Here is a 9924-nt window from a genome sequence, read left to right on the forward strand (position 1 = left end):
CTTCATCCCCTCATCCTCTGTACGTCACCAGAGTTACAATCCTAAAATGTATCTCTCATTATATCTCCGCCAAACACCAAGCAGAGCATTCGTGTCAGACTCCTCTGTTGTCTGGCCCACCCAGCCTCCCTGACCTTATCTTGTTCTGGTTTCTAGCTAGTCCTCCAATTCAGCTGGATTGGCCAATGTACTGCCCGCTTCATGAACATCGTGACCATCAGCCTCTGGGTGTTTATCTTAACTTAGGTCCTTGTTACCCCTTTCCCCTCCGCGTTCCAGAAACTTCCCATCATTTAAGGCCAGGCCTCTGATGTGGCGTGCCCTGTTCTGCGTTCCCACAGCACCCCATTTCCCCCAGCACAGACCCCGTGACTGTGTACCGGAACTCTTGCCTTCCCTCTTCACCTCTCCCATTGGTCAGTGAGTTTCTTCAGGACATGGTTTGTGTCTGGCCAGTGATCTCAATATTGCCTGGAAGTTAGTATGTGCTTGGTAAACGTTTGTTGGATAACTGAAGCCTTCTCTGACAATTGTAGTGCACGCCTCTGCTGGGGCTGTATTTTCTCAGACTTTCAATATATTGTTTTTACCAGTGACTGATAATCAGAATTACTGGGAGAGTTCTTATAAAATACAAATTCTCAGAGCTCTGTTCTAGCCCTACTGAATCAGAATCTAGATGGGTGGGGCCCAGATTCTGTATTTTTACCGAGTTCCCTAGATGATTCTGATAACCTAGTTTGCTTTAAATCTGCAATTCTCAAACTTTCTTTTTTTGTCTTGGGGCCACTTTACACTCTTAAAAATCACTGAAAAATCTAAAGAGTTTTTGTTGATGTGAGTTGTAGTTATTACTGTTAACCAAACTAAACGACAAAATATTTATATATTCACTTAAAGTCATGATGAATCCATTCACCATTAACATAAACGACACATTCTTGATTAAAAAATATTTTCCTAAACACAAATTTTAATGAGAATAGTACCATTGTTTTGCATTTTGCTTTAATGTCTAACTTAATAAATGATGGCTGGGTCTCAGTCTGTTTCTGCATTCAATCTGGCACAATTTGCAATGTGTCATTTTGGATGCAATATACAAAGAAAATTCAGCTTCACATGAACAAAGAGAAGCACTTTAATAGGCTTTTTAGATCATTGTGGATGTTTTTTCTTTGAAAGTACTCCAAAAACTGATGTTATAATTTCTTAAAGGTGAGCTGCAATGTAAAATCTGAACCACATCGATGAACTCTGAACACTTGCAGAGAATGAGACAGCTAGGTCTGTCAGTCCTTAGTATTATTAGGAAATAGTTTTGACTTTTTTTGAGGTTTCTACAGTGATTATTGTTCATTACTTTTACAACTTTTTCGTGAAGATAATTCTCACATTGTTTAATTCACTCAGCAAACATTGTTGAGTGCTGTGTGGCAAGTGGTACTCTCGGCACTGAGGCTCTAAATGTAACCCATCCGACGGTGAAATTAATTGACCACAGAGGCCCCAATTTCAGAATTGCCTCCTTGAGAACCCAATTTCAGGGTTGCTGCACGGAGAAGGCAATGGCAAGCCACTCCAGTACTCTTGCCTAGAAAATCCCATGGATGGAGGAGCCTGGTAGGCTGCAGTCTGTGGGGTCGCTAAGGGTCGGACACGACTGAGCGACTTCACTTTCACTTTTCACTTTCACACATTGGAGAAGGAAATGGCGACCCACTCCAGTGTTCTTGTCTGGAGAATCCCAGGGACAGGGGAGCCTGGAGGGCTTCCGTCTATGGGGTCACACAGAGTCGGACACGACTGAAGTGACTTAGCAGCAGCAGCAGCAGTTAGGCCATCTGACACCTTTGTGTATATTAGAGGTCTCACAGGCACACACTTCTGCAAGCAGAGCCCCCTCCTTCAGGTGGACATAACCTCACACTGGACACAGGGCTTGGTGAAAGGACTGTGGGTATAACTGCAGCTACCACTCACTTGTTGGCTGAGTACTTTTGTGCAGTGAACAACTTAGGCAACCACTCGAGGTAGTCTTACATGTTGTATATTTCTCTTGTTCCCTAAGCTGGTTAGCCTCAGAGCCAGATTTTGAACCTAGGTGGTGAGGCTCCAGAAGGTTCCAGGAAGTCTGTGACCTTAACTACTGGACTATGTAATCCCTGATGCATAGTGGACTCTCACCAAATGGCAGGTGTGTGAGTAGTAGTTTTAATATTACATCCTCTTAGACTTTAAAAGATTTCTGTTGAGAGATTTATGTGACTTGAAAGATGTGGTACTTCCGAAAGACTAATAAAAAGAACTGAACTTATTTCACAGAGGAGCATGTCCACACAAACTTCAGCACAGACAAATGTTCAACAACTACAAAGAATACTGGCCCACTTTGGTGTTAACTACTAAAACACTGTCACTGGGGCATTGATAACCTCTCAGCCAAGTGACAATATTACCTGGTCACTTACCCTTTCTTCAACTGTGTCAGATGCTGCTGGGTTTCAACTGGAAGAGAACTGAGAACTGGCTGTTGGATTTATTAACCTAATAGTAACCTTATCAACAGCCATTTCATCTGAAAGGCACTGGCAAAAGCTTGATTAGAATGTGTTCGATTGGGTCGAACTGAATTTTTTGATTGGATCTCACTGAAATGTCAAAGAATGGGCCTTCATCAGCTGTATTTCTACAGATCTCTGTATTTTGTAGTTATATTTCGTTCCTTTGTTACTGCATGAATCCTTGCAAAGTCTGGAGGTGCAGGTCTGCAGACATCTCAGCTGCAGTTGTTGGTGGCCAGAGGGTGGGGGAGACCCACTGTCTGCGGCAGAGTGATGAGACTACCTGGAATGTGGTGAGCTGAGAATAGCTGAGGTCTGGGGGAGCCTCTCTCCACCTAATCAAAGCTGTCACCTGCAGCCCTTCCTGCACCTGTGTGTGGAGCACCATGAAAGCAGGCGGCCCGGCAAGTACAAACAGCTTGACAGATGACCTGACCAGATGACCTGACCGAGGGACTGAGGATGTGGTTGGTGGGGGATGGGGGAGGGAGAGGGGTAGACAGAGATGGGGAGAGGTCAGGTGACTTTTTCAGTGCTTCCAACAATCATCTGAACAGAGATTAAAGCTCTGTGGAAGGGGCCAGGAGAGAATTAACCAAGGCCTCATAAAATTAAGCTTGGACTGAAGTGACTTAGCAGCAGCAAAGCGTGTGTGGCCATGACTGTCTGTTCTGCCGGCTGCAGTGTCTTCAGTTATGAAAGGAGGTGACTGGTTCCTGTAACCTTGAAAGTCCCTTCTAGTGCTCTGAGCTGATGTAGCATGACTGTAAGTTTTATGAGTTAAGAGCAATGTTTTAAAAAAGCAAAACTATTTTTGGTTTTTCTTCCCAACAAGTAGGAAAGAGTGTTTCAGAAATGAAGTTTGTTTTGGAACCTATACTACCTACCAAAAATAATAACATAAAGTGTCCTTTTACTAATCTTCTAATATGTATTTTCTAGCCTTTTTGGATATTTAACATGCTTCCCTAGGATGTTTCATAAATTTACATCAAGAGCATATGGTTGGAAGGTCAAAGGCCAGGTTTTAGCATCGTCAAATGGATCTAAGTTCTTTCATGGCCATTTGTTAGCTGTGTGAACAAAGGCAAATTATGTAGCTTCTGCAAATTCCTGTTTTCTCAAATATAAAATTGGGGATAATACCAATACCATTCTCATGGGTTTTTGCAGGGATGAAGTGAGATAAATGAAGATTAAAAGCTTAACATAGGGTCTGGCACATAGCAGGCTCTCATTAGCCGCTCTTAGCACCATCATCACCATCATCATCACCACCACCATCACCTATGAAGTAAGAAAGGGCAGAAAGAATCATCCATTTTACAGCGTGGAAAACCAGAGGCCATACTCAGACTACGAGATCCAGGAAGAAAACTGAGTTCCACCAGTTCATCAATTAAGCTGTTTTTAGTCAGTAGCTCCCTTCCTCCGTTGTGAAAGTGAAAGTGAAGTTTGCTCAGCTGTGTCCGACTCTTTGCGACCCCATGGACTATGCAGTCCATGAAATTCTCCAGGCCAGAATATTGGAGTGGGTAGCCTTTCCCTCTCCAGGGGATCTCCCCAACCCAGGGATGGAATCCAGGTCTCCCGCATTGCGAATGCATCTAAACCCTCCTTTAGAGGAATGTCTGATGGATGGAGTGGCTTCTACTCCTCAGTGGTATCTAGGAGGAGGGAGATCTTCCTTTCCACATGCAACCAGAGGAGGACTTGCTGAAAGCTGACTGTGACTGTGACACCCTGGGTGTGAATGTTCCATCAGACAACTTGGAACCCAGAGAACAGGGATTATGCTGTGTTCAGCCCACCGGGCAACACAGCATATTGTCACTGGTGAGGATGAACCTTTTATTTCCCTGTTATAGTCTGATCGAGAACTAGAAGTGTTGGAATTTTGCTTTGTTCTGTTTGGTTTTTAACAACAAGAAGGAATGAATGTGGTTTGGGAGTAAGAATGAAAGAATAAATGTTCAGATTGCAGGTTTTAAGAGAATAAAATTTTTGCTTATATAATAGCTTTTTCTTATGTCTCCCAATAAAACATATCAATATTCAATTACATTTATTGATAAATACCAGTAAAATAGCATATTGTGATTATTCACTTTGAGTAATAGCCTACAAATACTTACACTTTTTATGATGGGGTAGCATAATGATCTGTATTTTCCAAACTTTAGAATTAGAGAATACTTGATAATTTTCTTAAAATTTTAACTCAAAAGGACTATTTATATTATTCAATATCCTCTTCCAAGTGTTTTCAATGTGTACTGTATTTTTGTAGAATTGCAATTAATGTGTATTTATTATTTTGTGCATGCATATTTTTCATTTAACACTATTTTCTGAACAAATTTTCATGTTTTCCCACAGTGATATTTATTTTAAGGTTAAATATCCCATTGCATGAGTAGACGCCGTAAATATCTAACGTGTTTTTGCCTATGCCATTTTTCTGAAGTATCTTCAGAAGGTGTTTTTACCTTAATCAGAAGGTATAAATATTTTATAATTCTTATCAAAGTTATTTAGTACTCAACAAATTCACATTATTTTGGTCTCTATCAGTTCTTAGGATATTTCCAAATAAACAATCTGCTTTAAAATTAGCTTTAATTGATAATAATTTACCAGAACCAAGTAAAGTTTAGAAATAATTCTTTCAGGGGAAAGGGACTAAAGTCATTTCACTGAACATCTATTAGAGACAGTTTGCATCTGTCTAGGCACTATTCATGGATTTAGTTAATAAGTGGGAAATCTGGGATTTAAACTTTGTCAATCTAGCTCCAGAATTTATGCACCAAATCATTGTCTGTTCTGCTAAACTTAATTCTTAAAGAATCCACCAAGGCATGTGTGCGTGCTAAGTCACTTCAGTCATGTCTGACCCTTTGTGACCTCATCGACTGTAACCTGCTAGGCTCCTGTGTCCATGGGATTCTCCAGGCAAGAACACTGGAGTGGGTTGCCATGCCCTCCTCCAGGAGATCTTCCTTACCCAGGGATCAAACCCATCTCTCTTACGTCTCTTGCTTTTGTGAGCGGGTTCTTTATCACTAGCGTCACCTGGGAAGCCCAAGACATGTGTTTTTAATCTCATTTTACAGAGAAAACTGAAGCCTACAGGGTTTCAATCAAGAGCTCAAACTAAGGTACTCATAGGGAGTGGGTGTAAGATGATGCTTTTCCCTTCACTAGTTTTGCTTAGAATATAAAGCTCTCTCAATCTGTATTGATAGTCATGGTTATAAGAACTCTTTTGTTTTGCTGTTAACCGAATGATGAGAAAAACAACCACTCAAGAATGATAATGAGATGTTACTAGTGAGAATTAAGACCTCTCAATTAGTCAACACAAACAACTTAAAGTTTAAGATGACCATTCTTGTTAAAGATCATAGGTAAAGACAATGTGGCCAGGGGAATGTTTAAGACATGACTTGGTCAAGCCTGCTTGTGGCTCAAACAGTTAAGTCACTTAAGCTCTCAACCTCTGTTTCTTCATCTTTAAAATGGGAACAATAACATCTACTTCTGTGGTACAGAGATTAAATGATGTCATGCACTACAGAATATGTAACTGTTCAATCAGTGTTGCCAACAATGCTGTTGCTGTTCAGTCACTCAGTTGTGTCCAACTCTTTGTGACCCTAGGACTGCAGCATGCCATGCTTCCCTGTCCTCCACCATCTCCTGGAGCTTGCTCAAACTCATGTCCATTGAGTCGGTGATGCCATCCAACCATCTCATTCTCTGTCATCCCCTTCTCCTGCTTTTTATCTTTCCCTGCATCAGGGTCTTTTTCAATGAGTTGGTTCTTCCAATCAGGTGGCCAAAGTATTGGAGTTTCAGCTTCAGTATCAGTCCATCCAATGAACATTCAGGACTGATTTCCTTTAGGATGGACTGGTTTGAACTCCTTGCTGTCCAAGGGGCTTTCAAAAGCCTTCTCCAACACCACAGTTCCAAAGCATCAATTCTTTGGTTCTCAGCCTTCCTTATGGTCCAACTCTCACATCCATACACGACTACGGGAAAAACCAAAGCTTTGACTATATGGACCTTTGTCAGCAAAGTAATGTCTCTGCTTTTTAACACACTGTCTAGGTTTGTCATAGCTTTTCTTCCAAGGAGCAAGCATCTTTTAATTTCATGGCTGCAGTCACCACCTGCAGTGATTTTGGAGCCCCAAAAAACAGTCTTTCACTGTTCCCATTGTTTCCCCATCTATATCCCATGAAGTGGTGGGACTGGATGCCGTGATCTTAGTTTTTGAATGTTGAGTTTTAAGCTTTTTCACTCTTCTCTTTCACCTTCATCAAGAGGTTCTTTAGTTCCTCTTTACTTTCTGCCATAAGGTTGGTATAATCTGCATATCTGAAGTTATTGATATTTCTCCCGGCAATCTTGATTCCAGCTTGTACTTCATCCAGCCTGGCATTTGGCATGAAGTACTCTGCATATAAGTTAAATAAACAGGGTGACAATATACAGTTACTAACAATAAAACTTAGTAATCCTACCATTATTATGCCACGACTCTCGTTGTTCCATACTTTGAGAAAATAGACCTACAAAAGAGCATATAACTCATTAAAAACAAAAAAAAAAGAATGACAATTAGTGTCAACTATCATTCAGCTTCTGTGTCAGAAAGACAAGAGGGAACAGTGGCAGGAGCAGTGAGGAGCCACAGCATTCCAGCCTTCTCTCAAGGGGGCTGTTCCCCCCAGTTAAGTATGGTCTTGGGGGACAGCAGGCCCAGCATGGCCAGGTATGGCAGTTAGCTATTGCTATCTGACAAACAACCCCCAGACTCAGTGACTTAAAACAATAAGCATTTATTATTTACCTACAACCTATGGATCAGGTAGGTAGTTCTTCAGTCTTGGCTGGATTCACTCATGCGTGTGAGGTCATCTCTTGGGTCAGCTGTGAGTTGTTTGTTTATCTTGAATAGGCTCTCTTGCATGTCTTGGACCTTGGCTGGGACAACTGAGATAACTTGTGTTTGTTTGATATGATCTCTTACTTTCCTGTGGGAGAGCCTGAGCTTGTTCACAGGGTTCTTGGCACGTTTCCAAGAAAGAGAGAGCTATGTCCAAGGCCTCTTAGGTCCAGGCTTAGGACTGGCATGCTCATTTCTGTCATATTATTTTGTTAGACAATTTTAAGATAGTTTATTATTAACCAAGAGCCATTAGGATTTACATAAAGGAATAAGCATAGTACTCTTGCCTAGAAAATCCCATGGATGGAGGAGCCTGGTAGGCTGCAGTCCGTGGGGTCGCTAAGGGTCGGGCACGACTGAGCGACTTCACTTTCACTTTTCACTTTCACACATTGGAGAAGGAAATGGCAACCCACTCCAGTGTTCTTGCCTGGAGAATCCCAGGGACGGGGGAGCCTGGTGGGCTTCCGTCTATGGGGTCACACAGAGTCGGACATGACTGAAGTGACTTAGCAGCAGCAGCTTAAGATAGCTGTTGCCAAAGAACCTCAGGAGATTCCTGGAAAATATCACTTTAGACTGCCCAAGACCTCTGGCACTACCATGGAAGTTTCCTTCTCATGGGACTAGAGAAGATTAATAAGTGACGACTTATTAATTCTTAGGTATGGCATACTTAGATCCATTTTCCCTTACTAAAAATAGGATGTGCATTCACAGTTATGGAGAATGATGTCTGCAAATTTCCAGCAAAATGATCATATTTGTCTCAAAATTCTTGGGTGTGTAGTTACTCAGTAGTGTCTGACTCTTTGCAGCCCCATGGACTGTCAGGCCCCTCTGTCCATGGGATTCTCCAGGCAAGAATACTGGAGTGGGTAGCCATTTCCTTCTCCAGGGGATCTTCCCAACCCAGGGATTGAACCCAGGTCTCTTGCACTGAAGGCAGTTTCTTTACCAATTGAGCCACCAGAGAAGCCCCAAAACACAGTGTGCTGCATCAGCTGGGAATCAAACCCAGGCCTCCCGCATGGCAGGCGAGAATTCTACCACTGAACCACCAATGCAAGCCTCAAAATTCTTACTGGCATATTTCAATAAAAGAATTGGGAGGATCTTGCATTTCAGGGGTCCACATGAGATCAGAGTGTTTGGATGAGATGTCTCCATAACTCATTTCTGTCATATTCTGTTGGCCAAGGCAAGTCCCAGGGCTTTATCCAGAGGCAAAATGTGGGGATGCACATGTCAGCTGCTTATGGGAAGGGCTGTAACGTAGCACTGCGAACTGTGTGGCCAGAGGGAGGGTGAAGAGTTGGGGCCATCTTTGCAATCAATCGACCACACACTGTCTTCCAAGTTTTCAGCAGAAGTCAGAAATCCAGATCTTTATGTATGAAGTCTCCTGAGTTTTAAGTGCTACCAACTAATTTACAGCTTTCAAGACAGTGGTGGGTCAACACTCTGTGGGCCAGACACATCACATCTGAGTTGGATGTGGTTTGTTGGCCGTTTGCAACCTCTAGGTAAATAATTTGCTGATGTTTTCACAGTACTTGGCTGAGAAGGAGATTTGAACCAGGGCTGTCTGGACTCCAGGCCCATATTCATTCTGCAAAATTTTCATGTCTTCCAAGTAAAGGTTTTGAAAAAGATAAAGAAAAGGAGAAAGGATTAAAAAAACAGTCCCTTCCCTAAAGGGTCTTCCAGTCAAAACTGGGAGACAATATGTAAACAAACATTTAATTCATGTGATTAAATGCTGTGCTGGGCTTAATCACTCAGTCGTGTCCAAATGTTTGCACCCATGGACTGTAGCCCATCAGGCTTCTCTGTCCATGGGGATTTTCCAGGCAAGAATACTAGAATGGTATAATAGCCAGAACATGGAAGCAACCTAGATGTCCATCTGCAGACGAATGGATAAGAAAGTTGTGGTACATATACACAACGGAGTATTACTCAGCAGTTAAAAAGAATACATTTGAATCAGTTCTCATGAGGTGGATGAAACTGGAGGCTATTATACAGAGTGAAGTAAGCCAGAAAGAAAAACACCAATACAGTATACTAATGCATATATATGGAATTTAGGAAGATGATAATGAAAACCCTGTATACAAGACAGCAAAAGAGACATAGATATATAGAACAGTCTTTTGGACTCTGTGGGAGAGGGCGAGGGTGGGATGATTTGGGAGAATGGTATTGAAACATGTATATTATCATATGTGGAACGAATCACCAGTCTCGGTTCGATGCATGATACAGGATGCTCGGGGCTGGTGTACTGGGATGAACCAGAGGGATGGGGTGGGGAGGGAGGTGGGAGGGGGGTTCAAGATGGGGAACACATGTACACCCGGGGCAGATTCATGTCAATGTATGGCAAAACCAATA

The 9924-nt window shown here is 42.1% G+C and overlaps 1 non-coding gene across 1 annotated transcript; it reads right to left on the bottom strand.

Annotated features, from left to right (window-relative positions):
- Positions 1–8520: 8520 nt before the first annotated feature.
- TRNAG-GCC (transfer RNA glycine (anticodon GCC)) lies at positions 8521–8591 on the bottom strand. The gene has a single exon. It is a non-coding gene; the product is annotated as a tRNA-Gly (tRNA).
- Positions 8592–9924: the final 1333 nt, after the last annotated feature.

Source organism: Moschus berezovskii, chromosome 5 (genome assembly GCF_049115385.1).
Source record: "Moschus berezovskii isolate FMDL1 chromosome 5, NW_MosBer_1.0, whole genome shotgun sequence".
In the NCBI taxonomy this organism is placed as follows: domain Eukaryota; kingdom Metazoa; phylum Chordata; class Mammalia; order Artiodactyla; family Moschidae; genus Moschus; species Moschus berezovskii.